This window comes from Mauremys reevesii, linkage group 9 (genome assembly GCF_016161935.1).
Source record: "Mauremys reevesii isolate NIE-2019 linkage group 9, ASM1616193v1, whole genome shotgun sequence".
Lineage (NCBI taxonomy): Eukaryota > Metazoa > Chordata > Testudines > Geoemydidae > Mauremys > Mauremys reevesii.
In genome coordinates, this window is record NC_052631.1 from 89,389,766 (window position 1) to 89,409,705 (window position 19,940).

The window sequence follows — 19,940 nt, forward strand, 5'->3', positions numbered from 1 at the left end:
CTGTCCTAAAGGATCAAAAGACTATAAGAACTAAGTGGAGTTCCACCACTTTTGCACTAAGGAACAGAAGCCTGAATATATACAGTCTTTAGAGAAAGTTATGTTTATTAAATACAAAAGGAAAAACACCTTTTCATTTCAGGACTATATTTGTCATTACCTTATTTTTTTTAAAAAGGAAAAACTTTATAAATTTTTTGATGAGGTAAATTCTTTCACTGAAGGAGAGATATCCAATTTGTCTGCTAAGAAGTCAACGTATAAGAACAAAAATAAAACCAATCAGCCTTCAATAGCATCGAGACACTAGCAAGGTAAGATTTATGCATTTGATTATTCTTGGGAATACTGCTGTCGTATTTGGTTTATGTCTGCCTGCTTATTTTCACATTACCAAGGCCACACAACATATTAAGCTAGGTTTTTACTTCAATTAAGCAATGTTCTTTATTATAGATGTATCAAAGGTTATACTTTTTTAATGAATTGTTCCTACAAAGCTGTTTAATATGGTCTCCAACTCACTGCATTGCTTTTAATATTTAAATATGAAAATGCATATAATTTATAGATCTCATTTTCTCATTGAAACTATTCAGTGAGAATATTTTTATTGAGATTCACCATTTTCTACTAATCTATTTTCAGCAGTTCTGTAATCTTATATTCTCTCATGTTCAACTTGATTATCTTGTTTTATGTTCCTGTGATATCCCCTCCCTGTCCCTGAGCACTTACACACACACACATACACACTTACTTTATCCTCAGCTTTTGTCTTCCCAAGCCTGGAAATTCTAGTCCAACATGAAGCCATCTGTGCAATGTACCTCAAATGAGATGGGGTTTTGTACAGCTATGGTAATAAATTTGCTTATTGTCCATTAGCTGAAATGATGTACTTAGTATTATAACCTGTATAAAAACAATTCATTTTCAAAGCATGACAACTGCAAGTGAGTGATAGCTTAAATTTTTCCTTCAAACTCACAAAACCCAGATAACAGCCCATGCACATTTCTGGAGCACTTGTACAATTAGACAACCTACTGTCTGATTCTTTTGTATTGTTTGGAAAGCTGGTGACAAAAGTTAGAGTCTCTACTTTCTTGTCACTGAGCAGCCAGGATATAAGAGGGAAATTTACATTATACCTCAGATAGTGACAAGTTTGTTATTCTCCAGTAGTACTAGAACACTGTACAGTGAAATGTTTTATATATCTACTTAAGGGATCAACTGCATTAATTCCTTTATTTAGGTGATCTTCTAATGAAAGAATAAAATTATATTTAATATTTGAAGTATTCTCCTAACACAGGTGACTGCCTAATAAAAGTGGTCTTTTTTAGATTTGACTTTCCCAGTCCTACAACAACAGTCCAATATACTAGTCTGTTGTGGTATGAATTGGTCTTTTCACCTGCAAAACTGTTGTCTCATTTTTGTCATTTAGACACCCAAGGTGCAATGCTACAATGGGTCAAAACTCGAAAGTTATTAGTATACTAACTGTACAAAAACTACTTAACAGATACTTATTTCAAAATCATTAGTTCAGTTTTAAACGTTTACATCGAGGGGCTTATAAATATGTTTTAGACTAAAGTTTAATTACTGAAAAATTACAGCTAGAAACATAAAACATATGAAACATGGGATTATACAAAACCTTACTTCTCAAGTAAATTAATCCTACATCATTTTAAGATTTCTTCACTATTTTTCTTGCCCTCAGTTTGGGTCTTTGTCTCTTTTCTGGGCCTTCTCAGGCTGTAACATCTTGTCCTCAGAAGACTAGCTGTACAATATAAAAAAGTCAGCAAAACACCATAGACATTTCATTGTTCTTTCAATTTTCTTTAAATAGGTATTATATGAGAGCTTTTATAAAAACACCCTGACAGACTGTTAATTTAAATATAGGTTATATTTTCTCCTCCTCGGAGGCAGGGGCCATCTTTCACTAGGGGCTTCTCTACATACAGTTTTGCTAAATTAAAATCAGCACAAAAAAACCTGTTTAGACCACCAGGATGTGTTTGAACAGCAACTAGCCAACGAGATCCTAATCACAACTGGGGTCTCTGGGTATTACCACAATACCAACTATTAACTTCTTACTGCAGTACTCCTCAAGTGATTCAGGAAAGATATTCCCTATACCATCTACTACAGCAACAAACATACAATGACATTCAGATCAAGTCATTGTTACAAAAAAGACTTATTCAGAACACTACTACATTTTACCAAGCAGATCTAAAAAACAGAATTTAAACAAGACTATAACTGATTACTGTTAAACAAGGATATTTTTAAAGTAGTATCAAACACACTACAATTCCCGTAATTTCAGATAAAAATCACAGAGAACTAGCTTTATTCACTCATCGTTGAGCAGTTAAATATTTAAGACCACAGAAACAGAACTAGTTACATTAGAAATGTTGAAAATACTATGTCTTTCCTTTGTGGGCATATTTATTGTTAACACCATTTGACAATTATAAAAGAAAGCAATGAAAGAGTCTTGAAAATTGCACATAGATTTATATCCAAGTTGTTTTGACTAATATGGTCAAATGGCAACAGAATATAAATACAGATTGATCAATACTGTTTAAAGAAAAACAGTGCTTAAAACCTGTACTGTAGTAGCATATCTAAATTTGACTGTTGTAGATAATATTTAAATGTTTGCACCTTTGAGATTTTTTTTTTCTCCAAATTCTCTACTGGTATTTTAGATTTTGTTTTTGCACTATTACATAATTCAAGTGTGTGGGGGGGGCACGCACACACACACACACACCCTAGAGTTTTGTTCAGTATTAAATTACCTTGCTTTATAACCAGATCAGCAGAACAGAAAGAAAATTCTTGTCTATTATTTTGATATCATAAAACAATTTAAAATTGATAGACTACTCTTCCTTTTTGGGAAAGTGACAAGTTTCAAAAACAAACCTCAGCCAGACTGTTTTGGTGCCACAGGTTCTGACTTTAGCTTACAACTCTATAGACAATTTCTTTCCGCTATAAATAAAATAAAATAAATAAATAAATGGACGTGTTAAAAATTCTAATCCAAGGGTAAATTAAACTGAACACTTTTTTTGGTCCCAGAATATATTACAGGAGAGACTATATCTGTTATCAAATGTATTATTTTCCAAAAGACAATATTCCCATTCTTACCTCCCAATTGGTTTCTCTGAATGAACTAGTCATGGAACTGAACTAACTGAATAAACTGAAATAAAGAAAATATTCTCTTTGCACTTACAAAAGCAGCTACTGCTGTAAAAAACTTCAACAAACTCTGGTTCCAGGTGCTTAGGCAGTGACCTCCACCAATTCAGCAATATGACTTTCTTTAAAACATGGCAACAAATATGTATTGCTTAATATATATTTTAGTCAATGTAAATGATTCTAAATATTATAGTAAAATTAAGCCTTAACACAGATTGTTAATGTCAAAATTTAATTCTAAATAGGTGTATTTTTTAAAAGAATGCTATAGTTAAATTTTAAAAATCTATTTTTTTTAAAAAAAAAAAACGTTTATCCACCCTGACTGGTATCTTGATAACCTTAATTGTAATTCCATTTAAACAATTACTTGAGGAGGAAGGAAGACATAGAAATGGCATTTTACTCAAAAAACATATGCTAGGAAGCCTAGAAATTCAAAGTTAAGGTTACCCGACTACACACACTTTTTTTTTTTAAATAAACAAGAAGACCTAGAGAAACATTCTGAATGTCGTCACTTTTCATGAAGAGATGCACAAACCTCTTCGTGTTTCCAGCAACTAAATATGGTCTTAAACTTAAGTCACCAGTAGTATACTGCTGCAGAAGAGTACTATTTAAAAAATACTACAGTAGTTTACAGTCGATCAACAGCACAAGCAAGATAGAAAAATCAGGAAGTGATTTAACAAGGCTAATTCCAAGACAGTTTCAACATGGCCTATGGAACTTTAGGGGAAGAAATCCCATCATCAACACCATTGTTAGCACTGGTAGGAGCCCTACTGTAAATAAGACTAATGGCTTTTGGAGTCTTGATCATCAAACTAGTTAAACCCTACCTTGAGCAACTTTAACTGAAAAACTACCCTCTACAATAAGTCACATGACACTAAAACCATGAAGGAAAAAATATATAGAAGACACCTCATGCTGTACATTAAAAAATTAAACTCACTTTTAATTTAAGAATTATTTTTAAATTCATCAATATGATATTTCATAAATGCTTCAGAATTATGTTTGGAATGAACAATTCTTTCACAATAAGGCAAAGGGGAGGAAGGGAGGAAGAAACTCTCCATTTAAATTTCAGTGGCCTTCATCCTAAAATACAAAGATCATATGCAGATTATTGTTGTCTCACTCAACACAATATTTTCCATGCTGCAGTAAACTTCAGGAGAACAAAATGACATGCAATGTATGTTTACAGGATCAAAACGATTATTCTAACTACAAAGGGCAAAGTGAACAGTTATTCCAAAAAGATGGGCCATTATTATCAGATCCATATTATGCCTCATTTACAAAAGCAGAAATTGGGTTCAGAAATAATAAACAAAGATCAGTTAATATTTGCAAAAGGCTTTGAACATGTAAAAGCACTGTATAAGTGCTAAGTATTAAGGCTTCCCACACATTCATTTTGGCATTCCTCCAAGCAGGAAAGTCCCACAAAAGCACTTTAACAGCAGTAATGAGAAAGTGATTTGGATCATGTAATTTTAGTCAGTTCCACACCAGTACCACTAAAGATCACCTACAATATCAGAACAGTCTCCCACCAAAAATGCTCAGTTATCCAGTACCATTTGCATGTGACACTTTAAAGATAATCTCTGCCACAATGAGGTTACAAACAAACATTATAAACAGCCTGAACCCCTATTCTTGTCCTAACACGGGGCAGCATACAAACACCCACACACGCACACACTATCTTCCCTCTTCCTATTCTTTTATTCTTAATTTCAAATTAAAACAAACCCCAGCCTGAGCTCCCTCCTACGGTTTTTCCCTGTAATGTCTCCTCTCACTCCCTAATCCCTCTGACTCAGAGTGGGGCATATGCTGGATTGAAGCTGACAAGACCTACCTGGTCTTGCTGCCAGTACAAACTAGCATGAGTCAGCAGCATAACCCTGAGCCTTCCTGCAGGCTGCTAGAACATCCCATTACACTCAGTGTAGCAATCACACTATAGTGAGGCAAATAAAAATTAGGATTACAACAAAGATTATGGGATTAATTTTGTTGTGCATCATGTCAATTCCAAGTTTTTGGAGACTAAGACCAGGCACAAGAGCAGCAACAGATGGCACTGGAGTGGAAGTTAGTATAGGATTCTTCTCCCATTACTGGAAGCACTTGAAAAGAGACAAAAAACACAGACTCCACTGCGTGCCAGCTCACTCATCCAATTTTGAAGTCATATGAACGAACAAAAGTTCTTCTCTTCTCTCACCATCTTGTTAAAAAACCCTTCTTCACCCATTTTCATCAGCTGCTAACCTGTTTCTCCCCGCCCCCTCCAAAAGGCCATCCTTAATTTCTGCTTTATCGCCACCACTTTTCAATCCCTACCCTGATGTCTTCACATCAGGATTATTGAAATCTTTCTACCTTACACATCCCATATGATCTCAGGATGCTTCAAGCATCATTTATACAAAAGCTTTGTGCATTTCACATTGGTACAACCATTAACAGTTTTGATGACTGCCACTGTATTCCATAACAGAGGCCTCAGTTGCAAGTGCTGCAATACTGTGCACTGCATATCCACAGGTACTTAAGGAGGTTAAGTCCGTTAATGGCTATTAGCCAGGACGGGTAAGGAAGGGTGTCCTTAGCCTCTGTTTGTCACAGGGTGGAGAAGGATGGCAGGAGAGAGATTACTTGATCATTGCCTGTTGGGTTCACTCCCTCTGGGGCACCTGGCATTGGCCACTGTCAGTAGACAAGATACTGGGCTAGATGGACCTTTGGTCTCACCCAGTAGGGCCTCTCTTACATTCTTATCTACTTCTATATTTCTCACACCTTCTTTCCTATCTTCCTTAATGTTATTTCATTTCCCTTCTCCATCTTTTATTTGATTTAAGATGCTCTGCTCCACTTCGTTCTTTATTCTGTAGGTCAACTGAAGTTTACTTACAGGAGACCTAAAAAGCTTTGGTAAAAAAAATATTTAAATTGCCAAACTACTTGAAATATGGCACAAATCCTATATTTGCTTAATCAACTGGATCTTCCCATATTAACCTCCATGACAGCAGGACTGTCATTTTTAGGGTTAAAATGTCAAAACCACGTTTAAAAATCCAAAAAAATTAACAATACTTCCCACCCTCCCCTAACAAGTCCAGAGATCAAAGTACTTTATTGAAGACATAAGCAGACACCTAAATCTGAGCAAGGAGGCTGAAACATCAATGCCTGTTGTAGTGGGAAATAAGGAATCTTGAAGTCTGATCTTTCCATGTAAATGAAAGAAAAGTTTGGTTTTCATGCATTTTGTTCTCAAATGTATTTATCTAGTCACAATATTACTGATTTTGGATTTTCAAAATATAAATTTCTGTTCTGTAAAATTTCTGTATGATTTTTAAATACTGCAGATGCATAATAATTTATTTGTCTTACCACGTAGCGTTTACTAGTTTAAAACTGTATTTTGCATTAACAAGATACTGCTTTGAGGCACCAGCACGCTCACTTCTGTGTTCAAGGTATTATTAAATTTCATATAACTGCCACTGCACTGCATAGAATTGAAGTTGAGCAATGTAACTAAGAAGAGAAAACAAGATGGCAAATGACAGTGAAATACCCAGAGCATCTTGGGCTCCAAGAACTGACACTTTTAAACAATTTTCAGGTGTTGAGCCCCAGGAGTTTTAGTTTCTTGACTCTGTTCAATGTAGTCACATGGTACAATAATACAAAACACATGCATACTTACTTGAGCAATGTATTTAAAAAATAAATACATGTTGGGTACAAACACTGATTGGAATATCAAGGGTTATCAAAATAAAATGAAAGGTAACCCACCTCATAAAATGGAAAGATATGAGGTGTTTATGAGACACACAAATAAAAATGAAAGTCTGAAATGTTGCTAAAAATGGGCTATTAAAAAGAAAACTCATTTTCACCCCTTTCACAGGCAAACTGCCCTAATAATGCATTTCCTTGGTAGGTAAATCAATATGCATAGGCCAGTTTCAATTTTGGGGGTGGGGGGGTTGGTTGGTCAATCCTTTATCAGAAAAGTAGCAATAGAACTATAACACAGATGCAGCAGAGATACTAGTGCAGCTTTGCTTCCGGTTGCCAAAGTTGCAAATGAACTGTAGATTTCTGGAAATAATAAAAGTAGTTATGAAAAGAAATAGGAGAATACTATCTGATTATTTACACATAAAAACTAATTTAAAAAGCAATATTGAAAGAACACTTGATTTATATCTCATTGATGCATAGATAAGCAGGCAATTTGTCTAAAAAAAAGAATCATATTTATAGCATATTAATAGTAACATTCTAGGTAAGTGCCGGAAAAAGAAGATAAATGACAGAGACAACAAGAAAACCAGGGACATGTTTTTATTTCAAAGTCTTTTGTGAAAATCCTTTCTATAACCCTGCCTGGTGCATCCCCCAATATAAATGCAAGCCTTCTTTCACCCAAGTCATTCACTTGCTGTGCTCAGGACAACAGGTATTTTTCAGTGCACTTAGCTATAGTTTCAGTAACACTTTATCTTATCAAAATAAAAACTTTTTTTGTCCTTTAAATGTGTCTAAATTAAGCTTTTTAAACAAACACTACTGAAAAAATCAAGACTGGAGTCATCTTTAGAAATGGGGGATGAGGAGGAGAAGGGATGAGTTTTAAGTCATTTCAAAGGCATCACAACTAAGAAGTATCTCCTGTTTATACACCAGGTGTGTAAAACAAAGCTCTACTTCAGATCAGGAGCACAGGTGTGCATATAACACCCAAATACCACCCCCCCCCCTTTTTTTTTTTTTTTAAGTATTTAGGACCCAATCTTGCAAATACACAAATAAGTAACGAGAATAATTCCTACAAGTTCATTGGTGAATAATGACAACTGTAAAAATTAGTCATAGTGTGTATAGGATTTGGAGGTTAGTGGTGTTCTATAGATAGTATTAAAGATAGAGGCTTTACTTGTCCATTGAAAAAGTTATAGCACAAGTAGTAACAATGCAAGATACCTCACACTACCAAACCAAGGAGTAGCTAGAGACATTATGTTAAAAAAGTATTTTAAATTTTTTTTTATGATAATACTCTAGATTATTAAAACAATTTTCTATATCTAATTTACTTTTCATCACTTATGCTGGTTCCTCTGTGCTCTTCATTTGGTTTGTACAGTGGAAAGCAGACAGTCAATTTCACTTTCTGGTTTTCATGAACAAGCACAAGGTCGCCATGCCTGGGTTGCAAACATAGAAGTAATCTAAATTCAAACAAATGGCTTTCAATTAATTTCTATTAATAGTAGGTTTTCAGAGCTCTTTTAAAAAAGCCTCAGCTCCCAAGCAGTATCATTATTAAATCAATCCTCAGCTTCTGATGTGACTGCCAGTAAAAGTGACAATATTACAGGTGGCTTTGTGATGTGCACCCCTCATTACTCAGTAACAAGCTAATTCAGACCATGTCTGCACTACCACTTATGCTGGCAAAACTTACATTGCTATGGGGTATTGGGGGGGGGGGGGGACACAACCTTTGAGCGACAAATTTCGCTGGCATAAATGGTAGTGGTGTGCACAGCACTATGTTGGCAGAAGAGTTTCTAGCTACCACTGCTTGTTGAGGTGATTTTATGTCAAGAGGAGAGCTCACTCCCATCAGCACAAAGAGGCTACACAAGCGATCTTACAGTGGCCCGGCTGCATCGGTGCAGCTGTACTACTGTAAGCCCACTACTGTAGACATGGCCTTAATCAGCCAATTTCAAGTTTGTCAAGCAACAGAGACAGTAACCTCTTTTTGTCACAAATAACTAGGGCCCATGTAAAACAATGACTCTGATAAAATCCAAACTTTATATTCCAGTATACATTAATTTACAATGATCTCAAAATGCTATACAAGACCATACTACAGGATTCTGCTAATGGGTCAGTTACCCAAGAACGAAGTTACCTGTTTATTTTAACCTACTGATATTTATATCCTTAGATTTTATACTTTTAATTATATACCTTTGCTTAGAGATTTGCTTGATACCAAAAATATTAATATTCCTCTTCCCAATATTCCACCATATACAAGCCACTTTCCCTTTAGCTCTGATCTGTGAAACCACATTCATGCAAGCAAGACAATCCATTGGCTAGCCATTGTATACAAATATGCCATTATTTTTTCTACATGCTTTCTGTTAATTAAAAAAGTATATATTCCCAGAAAGACACCTAAAAATCTGATGGTGTTAATTTTTTTACACTTTCTACAGTCCACAGTTTTTACATAAAGTCAAAAAATCATGAGATTCAGTAAATTAACCTCTTAATTACTTTGTTATAATTATAAACAGGCTCTTTAACAGATTTGTTTGAACATCCACAGTAAATTCAATCTTCAGTCCCAGATTATATGCTGTAAATCTGAGGAAAATATTGTTCATGCAAAACAGAAGTTGAATCCCTGCTTTAATAGGAACCGAACCATAAATAAGGAGCTGCTATTGTAGTGACTTCATATTTAGGGGTTGCATTTCAAAAATGGGCTTAAATGAGGCATAAACTCCTGCTTTTTTCCTAAAGTAGGTGTCCAATATATCTGAAATTTCACTCAGGGTTAGAGATTTCAATTTAGTTTGTTTGGTTTCTCTATAAATTCTTAATAGAAAAGCCCTGGGATTTCAAATCTGACTGTAATTCCTCTTGTTGATTGATCTATAAAACAACCTGTTAGAGCTGACCCCAAAGAGCACTAGTGCAACAGGGAAAGGATTTTTTTTTTTTAAATGTTGGATTTAGGGACAGTTTTAGAAATGTTTATAGTATAAATGAAAGTTTGCACACTGTGTATACAAGCTTGATTGGTTGATGGGCACAATTGCATATAAAGCCTTTTCCAAGAAGAGCTACATGTCTCTCATGAGCAGCTCCTGTTGGATAAAATATTCCCCCACTGCGCTTCTAAATAATACTACCACCATAGAAAATTAATGCACAAAAATATAGTCTGTGAAGCAGTTACTGCCACTATGCCATTGAATATATCTAACACAAACCCATACAAGAAAAGCTAGTTAGCCCACCTAGAGGGTACATACCCTCTACTCCTCCACCCACAAGCACATCATTACCACAACTACTGCAAACCACAAACCAAACACGGCAACCTGTCCTCTTACTGCCAACTTTCCCATCTCCTCCTTTAACCATCCTTCTGCACACAATCCTTTCATAAAGTACTTTCTCCCAACACAACCAGCTACCATGCCTAACATCCATAACTTCTCATCTTGTAAAAATAATCTAGTAAAGGGTGAAAACTGAGCAAAGTTATGGTTGTGCGTGGTCTGTTGTATGTCAATTTTGGTAATGGTAAGGTACACAATGAGGGGTAGTTTAACTTTTCATTTCCTTTCTATTATGGGTTTGTGTCAGGCAAGTTTTGTTTGCACTAACCGCATCTATTTAAAAATCAAGTTTTCTGAGTATTAATAAATGGGGTTTTTTCTAACGTATTTAAGGTTCCCTAGACTACATGGACCCTTTATCCCACACTCTTCCTGAAACACAATTACAGTTGCTCTCTCAATAACAGTTCCCAATCCAAAAGCCATTTAAAAAAAAAATTCCCCAAGAATATTAGTCCTGAGTCCACATCATGGACCCACTAGTACAGACAGCTCTTAGGGCCCTGAGTCTACAACGGTACTCCCGCCAATGTCAGCAGTCACTCACAACATCAACTTAACTCCACCTCTGTGAGAGTAGCAGCACTTAGTTAGGGCAACACAGTCAGTGTAGACCGGAGGTCGGCAATCTTTTGGAAGTGGTGTGCCGAGTCTTCATTTATTCACTCTAATTTAAGGTTTTGCGTGCCAGTCATACATTTTAACATTTTTAGAAGGTCTCTTTCTATAAGTCTATAATATATAACTAAACTATTGTTGTATGTAAAGTAAATAAGGTTTTTAAAATGTTTAAGAAGCTTCATTTAAAACTAAATTAAAATGCAGAGCCCCCGCGGACTAGTGACCAGGACCCGGGCAGCGTGAGTGCCATTGAAAATCAGCTCGTGTGCCACCTTCGGCACCCGTGCCATAGCTTGCCTACCCCTGGTGTAGACACTGCATTATAGACGATCCCCAGGTTACACAAGACCCGATTTATGCAAATTCGCACTTACGGAAAAAGTTCCATAAGCCAGAAATAGGATTTTCGAGTTGTGAAAATTTGTGTGTAACGTATGGGTATACGTTTCCGACTTAGGAAAGGCGTTCCGGAACGGAACAATTGAGTAAATCGGGGGGCGTCTGTACTTACATTGCCAGTTGGTAGTCAGCCACGTGTTGGGCACAGCTGAACCCTCTTCCCCTGGCTCACAGCTGGAGCTCCCCCTTTCCCCAACACCTCAATTTCACAGCAGGGAGCCTACCAGGCAGTCAGCCCCAGGGTAGGGGGGCCTCCAACTGTAAGCCCCAAATGGTTGTCCAGTGCGCCACACTCCAGCTGTCAGAGCCCCACAATGCCCCACTTCAGTCAGTGCAAGCGCTAATGGTGAGGACACGCACCACCAGCAGGAAGGCAGTGTGGACAGCAACAACCGATTTAATTGTTGTGATGGCTATAGGTCAATCTAACTTAAGTCAACCTAATTTTGCAGTGCAGATAAGCCCTTAATTAAAACAATTACATATAGGCACAAAAGTATGTTTTAAACTCTCAATTCTGCTGAATCAAAATAGACAACCAAAAGGCAAATGTCCAAAATTGTTACAGATAGAGATAATGGCTAGGGGTTTTTTTCCCCTCTCTCACTCTTTGTACGCAATGAACCATTACTTTGTTCAAACTTTGTAAAGACAAACAAAAACTATATACAGACACCAAGATGAGAAATGGTCGTAAGAGAGATCTTAGGCTACGTCTGCACTAGAGAGCTTAAAGTGGCGCAGCTGTACCAATGCAGTTGTGCCGCTGTAAGATCTCTCTTGTAGCTGCTCTATACTGACATGAGAGACCTCTCCCGTCGACCTAATTAATCCACCCCCAACAAGAGGCAGTAGTTATGTCAGTGGAAGACGCTCTCCCACCGACATAGCACTGTGTACACTACCACTTATGCCAGTGTAACTTATGTTGCTGGGGGGGTATATTCACACCCCTGAACAACATACGTTTTGCTGACATAAGTGGTAGTGTGGACATACTCTTAGACTCTGAAAATTATACCCCAAAACTGAAAGTTTAATAAAGGTATAAGCAACTGAAATGAGTCCTTTGGAATAGAAGTGCTTACGCAACCTTAACTATAGGTCTTGCTCCAACAATATCAACAAGAGGATTGCATTTTCTATTGCTTCTGTAGACCAAGTATATCACACACAACAGGGGGACTCCCTGCATTCCTCCATTGCCTCCAAGGAGCTCCCTGTGTGTCACCCTCCCATTCCCCTCTTTTTTAGGGATTCTCTGCGACCCCTCCTTACCTTCTACCCCTCATTTCTGCAGTTCTGAATGTCCTCCCTCCATTCCCCCTCTGCCATATCACTGTCCCCCAATCTCCTTATAACAGGGCTCTGTGTGCTCCCTTTGCCCCCATAACAGCATGCCACATTATCCCCTGTTCGATGGTTCTGCGTGCTACTTCTTTCCCCCCCTTCCCCACCATGGCTGGGGCTCTATGTGCACATACCCCATTTCCCCCTCCATCACATCAGGGTCTCTGTGTTCCCCACGTATCCTTTCCCTCTTACTATGGTCCCTCATTCTTCCCGCCCCCACCCTGCTAGGGTTCTCCTTTCTTCACCCCCACCAGTGACTGTGTGCCCCCACCCCCGCCAGGGGCTCTATGCATGCTCCCATTTCCCCTAGTCTCCATTTTTTTTTCCTTTCTGTCTGGGACATAATTTTTTCAGGTTGTCAACATTTAAAACTGTATTAAGAGGATGAGCAGGGCTGAGATGAGGGACATTATTATGCTAGAATTTATTATTGGCTGCCATCAAGAGATTTTTTGATCTACAGACAATTAGAGAAGTGGCTGAAGTTGCTGTTTCTGCTAACCAGATGCCAGGGACTCTGTGTCCTCCATTTTCCCCTTTCATTTTTTACAATTTTCACCAAAGTCAAAAGTGTTCTGGGCATTGATGCCTAAAATATCCCCTGAACTTTTGGAAGTAATCAGGTGCAGCATTCAAGTCATCATGTTACAGGTGGAAATAAGAACAGACAAGAAAACATTTAACGAACCTCAAGTGAGATTTTTAGCCAAAAATAAATAAATACATAAATAAAAATCAGGGGATGGGGTGTTGTACAAGCTTTCATGACCCGTGTAACTAGAAATGGGTTCCATGGACAGGAATAACTTCCAGAGAGTCTAATTTTATACTATGCTGTGAAATTTGCTTAATATTGATACAGAAAGTAACACCGAATTATCATGATTACAGGTAATCCAGTCAAGATTTCTTTAAGGTCACACTGCACCTGAATCATAGTGACTAAAAGAGAAGTAACATAAAAATGAAAATGTATTCTGATACATCAGAAAATATTACAACCAATATTTTGTAATCTTATCAAGTTTAATATAGTCTCTTCCATGAATAAGAGTACTCATCTCCAAAAGGGTAACACCCTATGGCTATTGTCTATAGGAGACTATGGAACTACCATGTAATAGCCAATAGATAAAATCAGTCTAAACTTCTATATACACTAGTTTTAAAGTGATTCAGCTAATGTTTGTAAGTATTACAGAAACCCTTAGAAAATAAAAGGACATTTAATGAGTTACATGGTTTCACACGTCCTTTGCAAGTTGAACATAAAAGCATTTCTGCATTTAATAAGCTCGATATTTTAGTTTATACGAACACAGCTGTACTGAGATGATTTAACTATGATAAAGCACTGTGAAACTTGTTGAGCTAAGCCAATGATTTACTAGCTACATTTTCATGTTTGGAAAAGGGAATGCTCTTCGGTTTTACAGAACTTCAATATATTCCTTTTTCACTTCCAAGAGGTTACAGTCAATATTTTTAATATAAAATTATAAAAGCCTTCTTTTTTCCTGTAAGTGCTACCAAATATATCACTATTCCTTTTAAAACATCACTGCATCCTTACTTAGAGCAAAACAACTGGAATACACCTAGCAAACAAAATTGATAAATTCACTTTCCAATTGTAAACAGCAAGCAGCAAACTTTACCTGGTGTTTAAAGGAGAAGGGGCTTGCAGCTATAAATGACAAAATTTCAATTCTACAGAAATTAGTGCTGTAGTATAATCTTCTGAACATGAACAGTGTACGCAGTGTTGTCTTCCTGAATCGGTAGATAGCCCGAAACAACAGATTTCAACTGTCTATAGCCCAATCCCTGCCCCTAGTGCACAGTGTGAGCCGGTGTCTGCAAGTTCAGGAATTCCTATGGGAACCCCTGCTTGGCCCCTGAGCAGTAGCAGAGTGGTCCCCTGGTCACTACTCTAGACTAGAGCTGGGAAGGAAACAGTTTTCCTGTCCCACAAAACCTTGAGATTTCAAAATATTTTCTCATTCAACATTGGGAGAAAACCAAGACCTTTCAAAAATGATCATGGAAAATTAAGACACCTGCCCCAATGTAGCCAATAACCTACAGTTGGGGCACTCATTTGGAAGACCCAAGTTCAAATTCCTTTGAATTGGGCAGAGCAGCAACTTGAACCTGTCTCTCTCACCCAATGAGCACCCTAATTGGCTATTCTGGGGGATGGGTCAGGTCTCACTCTCTCAGGTCTGATCTACATTTAAAGTTAAGGCCACAAAGCTGAAAAATTTACACCCTAAGTGCTTCAGCTAAGTCAACAGAAAAACCTCTTCTGTTGCTGTAGGAAGCATCTACACTACAGCACTAAATCAGTCAGCTACAGCACCATAGCCCTGCAGCAGTAGCACTCATGGAGTAGACATAGCCTCACTCAAAAATTACATCCTGATCCTGAGAAGCCTCCCTGAAAAAAGCTTCAGTTTTATGGAAACAAACTCCTGCAAAAAATTCAGTTTTGATTAGTCAGCATTATCCAACAAACTGTTTTGTGAAAAATCTCAACCACTTTACTCTAGACTTGGGTCTGGAATATCCTTAATTTTACTTGTAAACCCACTACACTGGAGTGGGATTCATGATGGACCTCTGTAGAAACAGATCAATAAGCCCCAGACCCTAATCCCTACTGCAAAGGAACAGACAGAGAACACTCACAGAGCTGGACTTAATACAAAGAAAGCTTGCATCAACTTCATAGGCTCCCCAAATCTTGCTTATACCACATGCAGCACACAACATTGGCGTTTCCACAAGAGTGCGGTCAACAGCTACAAGGGGTAGGGAGCACTATTTATCTGTTAAGAAAAATGAATTATTTCCAAGTCATCTCTTTGGCATAATTTTAAAGCTTCCTTCTCAGTTTTATCCCTCAAAACAGTTACATGTCTACAATCCCCATGAATCTTCAACCACCACAACCAGCCCAAACCTTGTGCATGCTGCGAGCAGTGGAGTATGATAAATCTGACTACTAACCTATCGGATGATGTACCACAAATAGTTGCATTTTGATTTTTATCAAGATGGTCACTCTCAGACTAAGAAAGAGAAGCAAGGAATGTTGTTACTGAGGCTTGGTCTATACTTACACGTTGGGTTGACATAGCTACATCAGGCAAGGGTGAGAAAACCACACATTTCTGATCAACATACTATGCTGAACTAAATCCCAATGTAGACATAGTTATGTTGATGACAGAAAGCTACACTGACCAGAACAAACTTTGTTCAGAGTAGTGTTCCTACACCCACGGAAAAACCATCCATCAGTGTAGGCTTCGTCTACACACTACAGGGTTATGCCGTCATTGCTACTCCAAAATAGTTATGCAATGACATAGACATACACTAATTGTTGAAGACCCTCCCCCGAAAAGTATTAATTGGTATTATGAGGCCACAGCAGAGTACCATTACAGTTTTTATCTGTAAAATCAGACGGGGGAATAAACAACCTCTACGTCACAAGACTAGCATTAAAATCAGTTAGTGTTTGTAAAACATGAGTGCTAAATATTATCTATACACCACCAAGACTACACACAAAACTATGCACAGTTCCAGATACTTTTCTCTGATATTGAGGTATATGACTGGGAAAGAATTCCAAAAAGAATGAAAGGCATCCAGGTTAAGGAGGACTTTAAGGAAACAACTTTCTGCTGAGCCAAGGGTTAAAGCTGGAAGCAGTAGGATGAAACTGAACAATGGAAAATGTAGGATGAATATTAACAATACTCTGTAACAACTGAGTCTATTATATTGTGGAATATTCTATTAGACCCAGTAACCAATCTTATAAAACAAGACTTGACAAAACACTCAAGTAGGTACTGTAAAAAGCAACAGAGTGTCCTGTGGCACTTTACAGACTTACAGATGTATTGGAGCATAAGCTTTTGTGGGTGAATACCCACTTCATCAAGTAGGTACTGTAAAGAACAATCCAGCATTGGCCCCCACAGAGTGGACCTAAGAGGAGTTTTCCAGTTCTAATTTCTAGTAGTATACGATATCAACTGTGTTCCTTCCAGGGATCCGAAGCATGAGCACTAACTTTATTTAACAAAGCACATTCTTGCTGGATTTCTCGACTGTGTACACTTCAGACATATTGCAAACAGCACCAGCTCTGAGCCCAGACTTTCTAATGTAGCTACACAGCTGATCGCTTTTCTGTGCCGCACATCAGCTTGTGTTTGTGAAGCCCAGAGCCCAAGTTCACTAAACCCACTGTAGTGTGCTCTCACCCCAGGGGAGAGCAAGCAGGGCACCTCCTTCTCCGTGTGCGGATGACCAATGGGAAGAAAGAAAGGAGAGGTGGGTGAGTGCTCCGAGGACATGAACAAACACAATCGGCTCTCCAGCAGGCCCCATTAGGGCAGCGTGTGACGCACTTCGGTAACCCGACTCCCCACCCCGTTAAGAGTCACGGCGCTGACACAGCCCCTCCTCCCCTGAAGGAGAGCGACACGACAGTAAGAGAAAAGCAAGGTTTTGAACCGCTCCAGGCTACCTCCAGGAACCCCTCCTTACAGCCTCACAGGGCAAAGGAACCTCTTGTCTCAACCCTACACCTGATAGAGAAGAGAGAGAAGGGCTGAGTCACCAAATCAAGCTGCTAATCAGACCGGGTCCAAAGACACAAACATAGGGTGTGGCTGTAGGGAGCACAAGGGGAGGCAACGCTCCTGCACAAGCCATCATCTGTGTTTACACAGCTGAAGGGGAAATAGAAGAGTTTTAAACCAAACAGCCAAGAAGCTATTAAAAACTGGGAACGAAATCTTTCCGCATCTCTTACAGAAAAGTTTGTAACAGCTAAATAAATGCATAATCTTGTAGGAAAACAAAGTAGCTGATTTGAAAAGAGAAAAACCGCCATTCAATTGCCACTGCGGGGGGGAGGGGGAGATCAACCAGCGAGTCGTCCCGGGTATGTTCAGGGACAGCAAGTATCACCTACACCACTAGCTGGAGAAGAAGACACCAAGGAGCAGACCATACAGACAGCGAGGGCACCGGCATCACCACACACACCAGAAGCAAGCGTTGTGTTTACGTTGATATAAAGGAATAGGAAAACAAGCTTCCAAGTTCCGTGGAACTAACTTGATGCTGCTGTACCCTGCCCTTCCACACACACACACACACCCATCTCTGCCCGCTCCAGCGAGTCCCTAAAGACGTCTGCATACGCGTACCCAAGAGAGCCCAGAAAGGAAAAAAGCTGGGAAAGCTGCTTCCTCCTACCTGGGCAGGGTTCAGCTCAGTTCAGTGTGCATGTCGAGAAGGGGGGGGGCTCTGGGCAAAGCTGTCTAAAACAAAAGTGGCGCCAAAACCCCCTGTAATCAGCCTTCTTCCTCCTTCTCTTCCCCTCCCCCCTCATAGCCGGCTAGGGCCCAGCAGGGCTCCAGCAACACGCGGCTCCCGACACAAGTTTGCAATGGCCCCTCTTTTCCAAAACTGAACTGAAACGGCCCCCAAAACCTCCTGCGGGGGGGGCGGGCGGGAAAGCCCCTTGAACAAGTGATGTGGAAGGGGGGCCTGCTCCCCGAGGCTCACTCGCACAGGCCCTGCTCGCTCCCTCCTCAACTCCTTCAGGGCGGGAGGAGGTCAGACCCCACGGCTTCATTCCTGTCCGAAAGGGGAAAAGGCGCTTCCTCCATTGCTCCCCAAAGTGCGGCGCGGGGAGGGGGCCAGCCCCCGGGCGCGGGGGAAATCAATTGGGGGTACCAGTCGCTAAGGGGGGCACCATGCTTCCCCCAGTCATTGGGGGGGGGGAGAAACGAGCTGTCAGGCACGGAAGCCCCTAACCCCGGCCACTCGCCCAAGACGCACGACTCCGGGGCAGAAGTAGCCGCCCCACCATTTTCTCGTGCGCGCCGGGCCGCCCCTCGGTGCGCTGCCCTCCCCTAACTGGCCATGGAGCAGGGCTCCCCCTCGCTGGCTCCGCTCCGGTCCCCTCCCCTCGAGCGGACCTGCCCGGCCCGGCTCTCCCCACACACACAATGCCCGAGTCCTCCATCTTGCCAGCAGCCCCTGCTCGGCTCTAGAGAAGGGGGAGGAGGAAGAGGAGGTTCTCCATTTTAGCTCGCGGAGCGCTGGGCCCGGGCCGCCTGTGGCCGAGGAGGGGGAGAAGGAAGGGGGGCTCCTCTAGGGCGGGCGGGCAGCGAGGCCGCTTTCGGAGCCCTCTCTCCCCCTCCCCGCCGGGGAGCGCTGGGAAGAGGGGGTGGGGAAGCGGGGGGCTGGAGTGTTTTCTCGGCTCGGCCCCGCGTCCTCCATCTTGGCTGCACTGTAAGTCCTGTGGCCAACCGGCCCGGCGCCCCGCTCTGTCCCCCCAGGGCCCCGGCCTGGCCTCGCCCCATCGCCACACACGGCCCCCGAGTCCCCCCTCCAAACTTCCAGAAGCTTCGCCGCCATTTTCTAACTTACCTTGCCCAGTGTCGGCGCAGGCAGCTCGGAGGCCCGGACCCGCGGCTCCGTCCCTGCCCCCCAGGCCCAGTGGCGGGGTGCGTGCGCCCGGCTCGGAAGCTCCGCGGCGGAGGGGTTTAGAAACGGCGCTAGGAGCGGGCAGGTTATTTAATTTGGCGGCGGCGCTGGGGATTGTTTGGGGTGTTCGCTGCTCGGCGGCTCGCAAGCGAATGGAGGGCGCAGGCGCCACCTGGCGGCCACTGAGCAAGGCCGGCTATCCTGGGCGTGGGGCGACATCTGCCGGCCGGGCTGGGGAGGCCGCTGCGCTCCCCTCCCCGCCGGGCTCCGAGCGGGTAAACAAGGTGGCGCGCATGCCCGGCCCTGCCTGGCTCACCCCACCCCCCGTCACCCAGCCCGGGGGAGGGGGCGGGGCACGCGCTCAGCGCGGGTAGATGTGGGTCATCGCGGCCTTGTGGGGCGCTGGAGCAGTGCGCGCGGCGCCCGGGGGTGGGCACGCGCGCGGGCTGCGGGGAGCCTGGGCAGGCAGGATACCGGGGCTTGGGGCCGCGGCCCGCCCGCGCAGCGCAGGGAGGGTGGAGACAGCCGGGCCCAGCCCCTGCGGGGAGGCGACGAGACAGTTCAGCTGGAGGA

The 19,940-nt window shown here is 41.2% G+C and overlaps 1 protein-coding gene across 4 annotated transcripts in view; it reads right to left on the minus strand.

The window, feature by feature from the left end:
• The window catches only part of STAG2 (stromal antigen 2), a 151,845-nt gene extending 132,350 nt beyond the window's left edge, over positions 1–19,495 (minus strand). Inside the window, exons 1-2 of one of the 4 annotated variants that reach the window (XM_039489621.1) lie at positions 19,311–19,495; positions 8,409–8,543 (exon numbers count right to left, since the gene is read on the minus strand). The gene's annotated coding sequence lies outside the window, so the exon portion shown is untranslated. Of the gene's footprint in view, positions 1–760; positions 859–8,408; positions 8,544–18,128; positions 18,193–19,310 lie in introns of those variants that run through there. The other 3 variants (XM_039489619.1, XM_039489623.1, XM_039489620.1) reach the window with 3 other exon arrangements.
• Positions 19,496–19,940: the final 445 nt, after the last annotated feature.